The sequence below is a fragment of the Pseudopipra pipra genome, chromosome 5, assembly GCF_036250125.1.
Source record: "Pseudopipra pipra isolate bDixPip1 chromosome 5, bDixPip1.hap1, whole genome shotgun sequence".
Taxonomy (NCBI): Eukaryota; Metazoa; Chordata; class Aves; order Passeriformes; family Pipridae; genus Pseudopipra; species Pseudopipra pipra.
Window position 1 is genome coordinate 22,518,740 of NC_087553.1, and position 12,389 is coordinate 22,531,128.

Below are 12,389 nucleotides of genomic sequence, written 5' to 3' on the forward strand. Positions count from 1 at the left end.
AAAGTGCCTCTTAAGTTGAGCCCAATAGTAATAATATGATACTGAATCTCTCCTCTAGGCAATGATGCAGCAAACAGATAAGTTAAGCCTCCAAGTTCCTTCCTGGCTACTGCAGTGAATATTCACACTGAAGAATATCACAGACTTGTGGAAGAGCACATTATTTTGCCTTGCCAGCTTTTCAGATGAGCCACACCTCAGGGTGTGGTTCAGGTAAAATGGAATTGGCAACCTCTCCCCGAATCCCTGGAAAGCTTTGTGAAAATGTAACTCTTAAATTATTTGTGTGGCACTGATTGTTTTGCAAAAATTTCCTCTTACAATTTTATGTGTGCTTTCTTCATTTAGCTGGGGCTCTCTGCTTGGCAGGCAGCCTCTGTTGTGTCGTGCTGTGCCATGGGCACGTATCTCTAGAATATCATTTTCCTCTAGTTCTACACTACCACCCAACGCAAGTCCCTAAAATTTAATGGATGAGGCTATGTGAGCCCATAGTTCCCAGCTCTCCAGTTCTTCCATAGACAGCTTTAAGTCATAGTCCATGTACGTCTTGTGCTGCAGAAAGCCCCGAGCAGCAAGATGAACAGCAGTTTTAAATGTATACGAGCAATAGAAGTGAAATAAAAAATAATAGCACAAAACAATATCTTAATAAAAAGCAACCAAGCAATTGACAGTATGCTAGTCAGCAAGATGAGAAATGTAAAGTCTTTGTCATTGCAGGACAAATTCCACCTTCTGTCTCAAATCTGATGGCTTCAGAACTCTATCAGCAACACCACTGCCAAAGAGACCTTCCAAGCTGCTAATAAACACACAAGACAGACAGCATAATGAGATATCTTCCCTTCTTTTTACTATTATTATGAGAGAACAGTGAATATAAATTTCACCGACTGGTGCGTATAATAAAGCAAGCTGAGTGCCACCACTGAGAAACACCAAAGAAAGAAAACAACCAATAATAAATAGCTGTAAGGATAAAATCAACCAGAAGGCAAATAAACACCATATTTAAAGGCTGGAGTTCACAATGCTTTGTCTAAGCCCACTTATACACAGAAGAACAAAGTTATGGACAGAAGAAGGGGAGGAAGAAGAAACCCAACATAAAAATATATTACCTGATTCTGAGACTGTGAGAAACAAGGTGAGAGTATTGGTAATGGGATCTTTGTAAAAAGGCAAAAGGAAAGTGTTCAAAAGGGAAGAAGGAAGAAAGCATAATGAATCCTGAAAAGCAATATTGTGGAAGAAAAGCAGCAGCTCTGGGGATTGTTAGCAATGAGTTATTTTCTGGTTTCTTGCAGACTCAGCCTTATGTCTCTTTCTGCAGCTCTGTATGTGGTCAGAGCTGGAATAGCAAACAATTCTTGTCTCTTCACCAATTAAGAGATCATAAAATTACACTTATGACTAAATGATAAACTGAATTTCATTTTTTTATGCCTTAGGCATATGCTGAATGTGGTAAACTGGTGATAAAACAAGAATAGATGGGTGAAGAGACAAGCATCCACAACACAGACAATTTAGCTTCTTACTCTCTGTGAGGAAACGATATTGTTTAATACCTTACAGAGGGTCCCTCCTCGTGACCACAGAACCTTTGGGAAACCCTCCCTCCCGGCCATATACTGCCTGCCATATTTTCTGGCAGTCTCACTTCTTGATGATGTTTCAGTATTTTAGGATAACTTTTCCTGCAGTAGGTCGGCAAGGTAAAAGTTATCCCAGAGCTGGACCTCTTTAATAAACTTTGCAAGAGCGTATTTTCTACCTGTCACTCTACATAGCTCTCCAACAACCTTAAGGTCTAACACTGGCCAACATACTGGGATGACATGCCTAACACGGAGTGGAATGCCAGTAGTTTGTGTATACCATGAAATGAAAAGCACGTTCCTTCTTGGACAAGTGGAATTTACTAAATAACACCAAAACAGGCAAAAAAGCAGAAAGGTTTCTGCACAGATTGAGTACCAGCTTTTTTTTCCTTTTTTTTTTTTTTCTTGGGGCCATGCCCTGTCTGGAGCTTTGCAAGGCACAAAGGGACATCTAATGGTTTGTCAATACATTGCAAGCAAGCCCAGTGCTTGCAATGGGTGTCATGTGATGAATTCTTCCAGGCCTCTGCTTGCCAGGTACTTATGTCTTTTTTATAAGGTTTTCAGCCTATCAGTTCATTTATTTTGGCTTCCAACTCCTGAGAAGAAAAGCAATTTGTATCTTGGAGTTTTAGGTATCTACTCCTTTCTTGAAAAAGGGTTATAAAGGGAGAGACACTGAAGTTTGGTGCTGCTGTGATAGAGAACAAACCAACTGGATCTTCGTTCCTCAGCCCAGAAGTATTAGACCACTCCACCCTCAAGCCCTAAGTTCCTACTTTGATCATTAAGGACATTGTTGTCAGCTGAACTTGTGACTGATTTTCAGTCCTCTTAGTGCAAGGAAAGCAAGCAGTAATTAAACCTACACCCACCTTTGTTTCAGAACAATGGTTAATATCTTAGATTTTGTTCAAGGGTGATTAAGAGGAGCTATATGAGGGCAAAATACCCTTTCATTAGCGTCTGTAGTTGCAGGATCTGCTGATTGACATTGTCTGACATGCAGGTTATTGCACCCTAAACAGTTGTGGATAGTTACAACACACACCTGATGATGAGATCAACCACTTCATGGTAGAGCTGTTCCACATGCAAAGGGGACTATGGGCATTTCAGCTCCACCGGAGAAATGCACGGTTGTGAGTGCTCAGCACCTCTCTACACATGGCCTTTGCTCCCAGTTCAAACACAACTTTCATAAAGGGCCTTCTTAGACCCATTAGTCTTCATATTCAGCCTGCTCCTGTGGTGTGTGTTGTGGATTCCCACACTTGATGAGAGATGGATCAGCTGCTAGAAAGCAGGAACTTTATCAAGCATCCAGCATGAGTTTGCACCTCCTGGGAACAGAAGGCGTTGGCTGAAAGCATTGGATAATATGTGTTTGATTTGTCCTTTACCAAGGTCACACCTGGCTAACTGCCTCTGCAAGAATCCTGGGTATCAGTAATTTACAACATCCCCCTCTTCCCTGCAGATGAGTTTTTGTTCTTCCTTTGAAAGTTCTCTTGTCTGCTCTGAAATATATGAAGAGAAAGTGAGTGAAGGGCCCTCATTATTTTAAATGGGGCTTGACAGAACCTAACAAAGAGCATAAAACAGAGCAACTTTCACAGACAATCGCACCAAGGCACTTAAAGCAAGGCTGAGAACTCAATTACAGCCCATTACTGTCGGAGCTGTCTCTCGCTCTCTTGCTCTTTCCCTGTCCAGTGGTTTCTGCAAAATGAACTCGCTATTGGCAAAGGTCATTCTCTTCAACTGTAGTGTTTTGGATAGTGGTTCCTATTAGGCATAGGCCAGTGAGGATTCCAGTGTTCTCACAAATACGAGGGGAAAAACAATTCCAGGAAAAGTGTGTTTTCCTCTTTGATAATACTGCAAAATAGAAAAAGTCAGTAAACCACAAGGTAAAAAACAGTATGTTCTTATGTAGTGTTCTTGCATAAGGTTATGACACGAGCCTGTGATACATCATGCATACATGCACACAAACACCTCTCTAAACAATGCATGCAATACCCTGGTTGCACTTTTTCCTGACTTTACTGTTTAACCAATGTCTCAGATGGCCGATAAAGATGATAATATAATGTTTTCATAATTCTTCTGGTGAGGAACCAGCCAGGAGTAGATTCAAATCATAGCATAGGCTACGGTGGCTTAAAACCTGCTTGACTTTTGCTTGCCCATAAACAGCTCCACGTGGTCAAGACGTATTGCAACATGTGTAAGGTTGAGGCACTGGGATAGAAGGATTCCTGGACACAGGACTGCAGTAGAAGGAATAACTGAGCCCCTTGTATGCAACAGATCAGCAGTGAACAGCCTGCTAACAGACTACTGAGTGCGAGAAACAGACCCATTTCAAAGTGTATTAAAATGCTTTTTGAAAAAAATTAAAAGAAGATTAAGGTTGAAATAACAATCAAGAGATAGCAGACTTAAGGTGAGTTGCATAACATAATCAACCTTTCCTGTATATATCAATTATTGTTACACTTTTGTCCATCATCCTGGACAAAAGGTATCAGCAGAATTTGGCATAAAGCTCAGCCATCCAGCTTTTGAAGCAGAGAACATCCTTTCTGTTCTTGCCAGCTCCTCTCTCATCCATTATCCCCTCTGTGTACTGAACAAGACAAGAATCCCGGGTGAGAAAGCAATGTATGTTTTTTGGGTACAATTTTGACATTTCTTCAGCTTCACAATTTGACTTTTCAAACTTTTAATATTGGCATTCTAGTTCATTTCTTCATTGGACTTGCACCCTGACTTCTCCACCAGAACAGTCCCTTTCCTTCCCTGGGAGGCTTGGTGCCAACATGAGCTTCTGTTATTTCAGCTGATGAAGTAACTAACTGATATCATCAGTAGGCTCTTGCTGTTCATGTGAACTAAGTTTAGGAGGGGAAGCTAATACACATTTCACTTCTGTGGCCTAAAATTGTTTGTGGGAAGGGCCAGATGTCTGCACTGGGGGATTTCAGACCTCTGGAAGCTGTTTCATGTTGCTGATGGGGTAGGGGCTTTAGCGTTATGACAGAGTCAAAAAACACAGAAGAGACAGTTTAGGAGAGTCTGGAAACATGCACAAAACATAGGAAAATGTAAATAGAGTTTGGTAACTACAGAGATTTTTTTAATGAGAATGTAAAAATTCTGACTTACAAAATGTACTAGATTTTGTCAGTCATAACAAAAAGTTTTTCTTTATTTTTTACTTCCACCATCAAGAAAATATCGTGTCTCTGTTGCAAAGTATACAGCCATTAGAAGACCTATTTAAAAAAAAATAAAAATTGAACTACTTCTTTAACGAAAAACAAAGGAGTAGACTATTTTCCCTTACTACCTTCCTTAGAAGTGTTGAAATGTCTTTTACTGCAATTAGAGAAAATATGTAATTGTCATTGAGCATATTACTATACATGCATAAATTCTAAGAAAATTAAGAAAAGGCAGACTTGGAATAGTAATAGGTACTCATGGTATAGGAATGAGTGTTACTGCTCTCTGGTAATTTTATAATTGTATTACTGTTACTCCAAAGGCATTAGTACCTGCATCATATACTGGTTTTCCTGTTACTTGTTAAACCTTAGAATCAGTTGTTATTTGCTTTTTCAGTCTCCTAGATATCCTAACAGATGTATTAAAAACCCTTACTGGAGTTTTCTGAGCAAATAAGAGGTTTCCTTCAGCTTTTCAGATAAATGTGCTTGCATATGAGGGCTAAATGCTCCTGGAAAAATACTTAAAAATTCCAGTAAGCAAGCATAATGCTAATTTTTCAGAGTCAGCAGAGTGGAGCTAAACTCTGACCAGCTACCTGGAAAAAACAAAGTGAAGTGTGTGATGTGATCCTTGCACAGTTGCAGGCAGATGCTTGGTCCTTCCTCCTGCCTTTACCCAAGGCTGGCATCCAACTGCATGAAGCCTCTGCCCAGGAACTGCACACATATTCCCAGGCTGTGTCCTATCAAAAGCCAAGATCCCAATCAGTTTGGGCACAAAAAGCTCAAGGAGAAACATTTTTTTCAGAATTTTTTCATTGTGTTTGTTCCAAGGAGGCTGTGTGGTTTTGACTTTGTCATGCTGGCATATCCCAGAGTGGTCAAACACGTCCCCTAGACTAACCCCATTTCATCTCTCTTAGATAGTTGCTCGTGCTTGCAGATATTTTACAGTTCTTCAATTAGGTTTTGGTATGCTGGGTCCCAGCAAGCAGAAGACTTTTTGTGCCATCAAGCACATTGAAAGTTATTTTCAGTCAGGACAACTTTTCTCCTTGTCTTTTGATGTGGTTGAAATATGTTCAGCAGGACTTGGATGTTGTTGAAATCTATGTTGGTTTGACTAAGAAGCTGTACAGTCCTCTTTTATGATATCCATCCCTTATAACATGTTTTGTTGCTACCAGCATTTTCAGACCTCTAACAGTAAATCTGGTCCCCTTGTTTCGTGTAGGATTTTTTTATTTTTACACTCCTAGTGTAATGGCTGTATTTTTGTAATGTTTGAAACAATGGCTAGCAGAAGAGTACAAAAACAAAGTGAGACCTCCAGGCTATGTCACAGTGTAACAGATGTCAGTATTTTTCTTGCTGCTTTGCTTTCCTTCTGCTCCTTTTTTTTTCTCCTCTGCATGACCTCTCTCTCATCTCTATTTACTCTTGAATAATGATGCTATGCTTCTGTTTCCTGTGAAGACTGGAGAATGGTGGATTGAGGAGAACTGATGAGGAGCTATCCATCACACCTCTCTCCTTCCTGTTCCTGTCTTTCTGACACACTTTCTGTAGTTCACACAGGCTGAGTAGATGGGGAGTTTCCATCAAATCTGTGGCCCCTGTCTCATCTTAGATGCTCCCTGCTCTGCAAACAGTTACCAGTAGGAAAGGAAGAGAACAAATGATGACAGATGACCTGATATCCCTCATGGACTGTGACAGCCAGCCCCACTGGTGGCATTTATACGGTAAAACAGGTTTTAGTCTTCTCTCCCACCTACATATCAATAACTCCTTCCCCTGAAACAGTATTTTCTCTTTTAGGCCCTCTTCATCTTGTCAAGCTCTAAATTCAATTGCTTTGGGAATCACACATTTGAAAGCTCAAAATCTGACCTTATATTCATGTAGACGGATGAGAATAACAATAATCCCCACTTAAGTTGTATTTTATTTCTTACCAAAAACAATAAGAATCTTTAAGTTCAGGAAGAGCTACTGAAATTATACATCATGCAAGATTGCATCAGCAAGACAAGCAGATACAAAAAGGACAAAAAGGAACTCAAGGCAAAAAGACATACATCTGTCTTTTATCTCAAAGACATTACTAAATGACTTCTCAGAGAATCCCAAGAAAAAGCTGCACTACCTGCTCTCTTATTTCCACCCCTGTTCCCTAGAGCTTCCTATACATTTCTCAATAATGATGAATACAGAAACTCAGGTAGATGCATCAGACACAACCGGAGCTCTAATAGAAGTAGGATACACAAACTATCTGTGTCTGCCTTTCCACTCAGAGAGCATTTTTTCTCTAAGATGAACTATGCCTCAGAAATTTCTCAGCATAAAACTTCTTTGATCATTCAGAGTATATCCATGCATTGTACCAGGATCTGATACCAGCACAATCTCATCTTGAAGAACATGTCAGCATGAAGATTTTAAAGCTGGGCATAATGCACAATAGTTCATTTATTTCTTTCTCTCATAGCTTCACAAATTCCTGTGCAAAAATACCAGCAGTTATTCTTGAAGGAACAATAATCAGAGAAAAATTTTGCTTTAAGAAGTTTATGAGGAGTTGTATACAGCAGGACATCTATGTTGTATGAGGATAATTTCTTCATCTGACCTAAAACCTTAGAATCCTATAGCAATTTTCATCGCCAATTTATTAACAACTACCTGCCCATTAAAGTGTCTATGGATTTCACCAACCTCAACTTTCTAGTTATCATGGTCACCATTAGCAAATAAATGCATTTTGCAACAGCCCTGTTCAAAACCCCCAGCACAAACACATATTCCTCCACAAACCAATCAACTATAAAGAACACTAGGTGTGTGTGTGGAAAATAGCATTAAATATCACCGCATTGCACAAGAGAAGTAAATGTAAAAATAACTAGTTTCTAAGATTTGTAGGGTTGTCAGGGATCCTGCAATAGAAATATAACTATGAAAAGCAATTGTTTCTAGTCTATACTTCAGCTTGGGCTTCAGTGTTCATCATGTCTGACAAAAAGACTGTGACAAAATTTCTGTGCTTTCCAGCTCTGTACAGAGTGACAGTATTCTTTATTAGACAGGCTGACAAGCTTCATTAAACTTTTCATTGAATTTTAGCTGGACATGACTTAAGACAGTACATTTACACAAATTTTGTGCTGTAATTCAATAAGTGTTATGTACCATCCAGCTGCATTTAATGGAGTCTCATGGGTGTGAGCAGGTCCATAACCTATTAATTAAAAACTGTGTAGCACAAAGGGACCCAAAAGACTGCAACAGTACCTGATAGACAATTAAAACAAAGCAATCATAGGTTTGTTGCTTCCAGTAATGATAAAATAGAACAATCAGAAAGCTCAATAAAAATCTATCAGTCTGTGTGGAGAGACAAATTTTGTGTAAGACTGGAAAATGCAAATCTACTTGTGAGCAGTGTTACAAATACATTTTTTCATGTTATGAATCCTTTGGTGGCAGAGCTACTTTAAGTGATTTACATCCTCACTTTTCTCCTGAAGTTACTCCTTCGCTTCCATCCGTTTTGCTATTTGTGCGGTATTGGTTTAAAGAGGTGGAAAATCTGTTTAACACACATGCACACAAACCTCTGTGGTTTTAACCCAAAAACTCTCCATAAGAGATTCTTTTGTTTTAAACAAGATTATACCCATAGATGCAATATGGAGTAGAGCACTGATAAGGCACTGGTAAGCACCAAGGGTGTTGGCAATAAGGGAGGAAGGAAAGCAGGTTGAGGGCAAAAAGATCTTAAGCCATCCCTAGTGTTGACAGCTGCCATGTGAAGCATTACTCTCAGTATTTCTCTTACTAACTGATCCAAAGGTAACTATCGGAAACACCTAAACCTTTGTACCTCTCTAGAAAAAAGATTTGACTTAGTAAACCTCATAAAAGTGACCTGACAATATATAAGGCTGTCCACTAGTAAACAGCCCATAACTTTGTACAGAATTCAGCCAAAATCTACCTAAATTAAACTTTAAATTGCATGGCAGTTTTAAAAAATGTGTGTTTTGCATTCTTTTTTCCTCTTTGCTTTGTGATCAAAAGTATGTGCACCATTTGAAGAGAAAGGTTAGGATTAGTAATTTTGACTTTCACTAAATCCAGAAGTGACTAGATGTTGTTACAGACCATTTTCATTCTGAGATATGTATATCCCATTGCTGTAGATAATCACTCTAACTTTTAACTGCTCAGTCTTCAAATCTTTTAAATATGAGGCTGTCAGGTCTCATCCTACAATCAGATCCTGGCTTTGATCAAGGCAGACTTGAGCCATTGTGATCATTACCCAGAGGACATACTTAGTTTGCAAAGAGTATTTTTCTTATAGAATCCATGTCCGATACTGTGCCTCTGTTTCCATCAACTTTGGGGACCTGTTGAACAAATTATTTAATGTTTCTTAGTCTTTCTCTCTGGTAGACTTTTTAATGTGAAAAAAAAGAAGCAATTAAGTCCACTTTGCATGTTTTGTCATGGATATGTTTAGTTTGGGATACATTTCTAATTGCCTGCCTAGACCATTCACCTAAATTATGTCAGAGCTGATATTATCCCTAAAAACTTCCCTCAAAATGAAATTTCAACCTATCCTTAAATATCTCTCAATATAAAACATGCCTAGAACTTTTTACTGTCCTTAAAATATGAAAACCATGTTATAAAAATAAGTTATGCTACAGAGAGGGTTCTCACTTTCTTCATAACAGGAAGGCAATGAGAACCACAGTCCTGTGAAGTTTTGTACCTGTTATGCATTCACTTTGGCAGTACAGAGTAATCCCCAGCCCAGCTTTTATACTAAGCCTTCTCAGTGCTGAAAACTCCTGCATATTAGCACACGTTTACTTGACACAAAATTGTTTTCTAAAGAATCAAGCTGAAAATTATTTTTGCTCCCTGAAGTAAGTTATTAAGTATTTGTGCAAAATTAAAAACCATATATTTTGGTGCAAAAAGTATTCATCTCAAAAATGCATTAAACAGAGCCATACCACAGAATAATATAGCTATTTGCCTGCGGAATGCATCACAGTCTCTTATACCACTTAAAATGATACATTTTCTCCAGAGAACTTCAACTAATATCCAGAATTCAAACTTCAAGAAACCAAACTCTCTGTCCCACAATGCATTTTTATGGTTATTGATGTGTGGAAGAACCAAAATTCGTTTCTGTTTAGACATATCTATAGAGATTTATAGATATGTTTTGCTTTAAGGGGCTTTGTTTTTCTACAGAATCAGCTTTTTTCCAGATCAAAATATTTACGTGCACACATTTGTCAAAGATATTTATGTTTGGAAAACAATCCCAATGGAAATTTTTCAAATAGCTGTATTTTGAACCAGTACTGTCAAATACCTGCCTTTAGCCACCTTTACGTTGTACCAAAGGTTTGCTTGTGGGCTCTATTATGTGACACTCCATCCATGAGGCACCCTTAGGGTTCAATGAAGCTTCTTATATGTGATGTAAGATGGCCCTAAAAAATTCCCAAGAGGAATGAAATTATGGATCAAAGCACTTTCTTAACAGCTTTATGATTCATGTTCTTAATGTGCCTGCCATACATACTCAGGACTTGCTAAAATAAAGGTGGAGATTGATATCAGTTATACCTTTATATGTAATATGTAGAATACTGTGAAAAGTGTTAGAATGTTGCACCAAGGTTCTTTGAATAGTTGAGGACAATGCCTGTCTCTTGTCTCCCAGATAAGGGAGACATTTGTTTCTAAATGTCAGCAAGTCCAGAACAAGTGAAATGCATCTCTGAACTTTTCTTGCTGTTTGGTAGAGAGCAAGGATGGCTAGTTTAAAATAAGAGTATGCAAAGGAGAGAAAATATCTGTAATTCAGAGGAGATTTTTCCTGTTGTTGTCTGTCCATATCGAGTTATGGTCATGAAGGAACAAAGAGTTCACTCTTAACTAGACAAATCAAAAGCTGAATGGATGTTTGTAATGTGACAACTGGTTTATACAGGAAAACCTAGAAATGACTCTCAACCCCTGCAAGTGGTTTGGAGGAAGATAAGAGCAGAGCCCATGGTTGAAACTCATGGAGGTGTTCTTCATTGAAAACTACTTGGTGACAAGCAGAAAATGCAAAAAACGTTTTGCATCTGAGAAGAGTGAAAATGGTAGCAGAAGAAAACTAATAAGGCTTCAGACCTATGCTGTAAGGGCAAGAGCAAGCTTCCATCAAAAACTGCTGCCTGAAATGCTTTATAACTAGCTTTTGCAGAGCTGGGTCAGCAACTAGGACAACCATTGTAATGCTTTGAGAAGCTATAGAAATTTCAGAAAAGATCTCTAACAAGTATGTTTACACAGAATCTCCAACAAGAGACTTCAGTTTGCTAACAAATTTAAGGAAAGCTGCTAAATTTGGATAATCTCATCCCTCACAGTCTGTTTAATCTGAGCTCCCTGACACAGAGGCACCCTTGGCAAATCTGGAGCTTCAGGAGCTTCTGTAGCAGCTGGTACTTCCAGAGTCTTGGCTTTGGTGAGGCATCCTTGCTGGCAAACATTAACTGTAGCTCCTTTCAGGTAGGAAGAAAAAATATGGCTTTGCAGTCTTGAACAATTCCAGACTGTCTCTTTCTCCACTCAGCCTCCACCCACCCTATTTCTCGCTTGGCCCTGCTTTTGCAGATTTCTCAAAATGGTTTAAGTGAGCTCTCACTGAATTGTAACTGAGAGACTCATTCCAGGATTCTTCTAGGAATTCTGGCAGTAGGTCCAAAATTACTTTCTGTGGTAATTTCTCTTTTAATCCTCCCCATTTTATCAATTTCTTCTACCTTGCCTCCATTTTCATCTTCTTTTTGCCTTCTTATTTACCATTTTCGTGTCTTGTGTTTTTCACCACTGAGTTCAAATGAACAACATTGACCACAGAGATCTTACCCTCCCATGGGGAAACAGAAGAATTGGAGAGAGACTGTTCTGGTCAATCTTCATTCCCCCACCTATCATTCACTCCTACTCCTTTTCTTCCTTCTTTTCTCTAGTTCTACTCACCCTCTTTTTTACTCCCTGTTTTCTGGTTTTGTGACAGATTTCCTGACAGAGTAGCTTGCTCCAGGTCAGTGGAAATTCAAAGAACTGTTTTTTCTATTATCAGTACAGCTTTGCACAACACAAGTTAATGTAGCATTGTGGTTGTTATGATCTTGCCAAGATTGAAAATGACATTTCAATTCTAAATCACAGCCATTTATAACTTTCTTAAAAAAATTTTACCTTTGGGGCTCAAATTTTTCGTGCTTGGTCTCAGTCCAAGACTCAATTGGTTTTAGAAACTTTCATAAAAATCTATCCAGCTGTTTGTATTTTTTTCAAAGTTATCCAATGAAGAGGAGGGAAAAAGTGATTTTCACCACTTAAGGTATTTTTCATATGCTTTTCATCCACAGTAACTCAAAACAACTTTGTTTTGAAACATCACCCTTGAAAATGAATGTACTCCTGAATGATGCATTGCCTTGTT